Here is a 1719-nt window from a genome sequence, read left to right on the forward strand (position 1 = left end):
CCTCCTTCTTCTTCTTAGAATGTCATCCACCAGACAACCCCCACCGTCCTCCTCTTCACTCTCTCCTTCATCCACTTCCTTCTCAACCCACACTTCTTTTTCACTACAAATTAGCCGCCCACCCTAACCACTTAGATCTACCCCTCTCTTAACCCTTTCAAAGTTTAGCTTTTTAGTCTAAAAGTATTGAGATTATCATTTATTTTATTATGCTTCAAAAAAGAGGTCTTTGAATTAACACGAAGGATAATGGTGGATATTGAAAAATTAAAACTCCATTTATAAGTTAGAGAAATCTTGAAAAATAATAAATGTGTCTTGTGAATTTGTGAAATTAATTCAAAATTGTGATTGGGATTAGTTGGATTTGTGGTGGTGAACTTGTATTTGAATTTTCAAGTCAAATGGCGAAAAATTCCATCTATTTGACATGAATTTAGTTTAAAATTTGGAATAAATATGAAGAACATGCTTATTTGGATTTATTTTATTTTTAAAAAAAAATTCTTATCTAAAATTTCCAGAAATTACAAAAGTGGCTTAATTGAATTTTTTAATTTTTAACATGTAATTTCTTACATGTCATTAAAAAATGACATGAAATTTCACGTGTAAGTAATTGTACTTCACGCACACTAGTCAAATGAAAAAAAAGGTTTAAAATATTGCTTTCTGATGAGTATAGGGATTCAGTTGATAAATTGATAAATAGGAGAGTCTAACTTACAAACGGAGCCAAGTACAGGAATCTCCCAGATCATTCCGCCTAGTAATAACTAATAACAAGTTGTGATATGAGAATTGTAAATTATGTCATTGTTTTGCACATCTCAAAAAGTTTAGTAGCACTCTCTCGTTTTCTTTCAATGTACGAACGTTGAGATCACTATTCAAACTAAGCTTACTTATATCGGGAGTTCACACCCAGTAACACTGATTTATTATAATCAAATGATAATTTTAAAATGAGAACTTGTAATAAATAAATAGTTATGATTTAGTTATTTACCAAACATCATATTTGATATACTAAATTTTATTGATAACACTTGAAATGTTGTCAAATATACTACTTTTAACACATGAATAATTTACTTTCCAGTTAGATTACAAGATTCAATATTTTTGTAATTATCATTTTATAAGAAATTAACAAAATGCAAAAAACGCATATTTCATTAGTATAATATAATAACTGTTTATCATTAGTCTCGGCAAATGAGATTCCACTTTGATACTACAATATTAACCTATGAAATATGGCCACAAATAACATAACAACGAGTTAAAAAAGAGTGCCCAAATATAATTAAGACTTAATTACAAAAGGCATTATGATATTACTCTCTATAAAGGCGAAATCATGAATTTTAATTTTATATAGTTTTACATCATAAATATTTGGATATTAAATTTTAGATTTCTTTTACATTAATAAAAGTCTGAGCATAAGTAATTGAATTCTGCCAACTCATAGCTACAAGTAGGGGTGTTCACGGGTTGGTTTGGATTGGTTATTGGTCAAAATCAAAACCAAACCAACTTAATCGGTTTTAAAATTATCAAAATCAAACCAAACCAAATATAATATACATTTATCGGTTTGGTGATTATCGGTTTCGGTTTGGTTTGGTTAGGTTATTCGGTTATTAACCATACACAAAAATAAAAGAAACAATTCTTTTAAAATGTGAAAAAAGTGACAACAATCCATTCAAA

The sequence above is a fragment of the Solanum tuberosum genome, unplaced genomic scaffold, assembly GCF_000226075.1.
Source record: "Solanum tuberosum cultivar DM 1-3 516 R44 unplaced genomic scaffold, SolTub_3.0 scf00324, whole genome shotgun sequence".
In the NCBI taxonomy this organism is placed as follows: domain Eukaryota; kingdom Viridiplantae; phylum Streptophyta; class Magnoliopsida; order Solanales; family Solanaceae; genus Solanum; species Solanum tuberosum.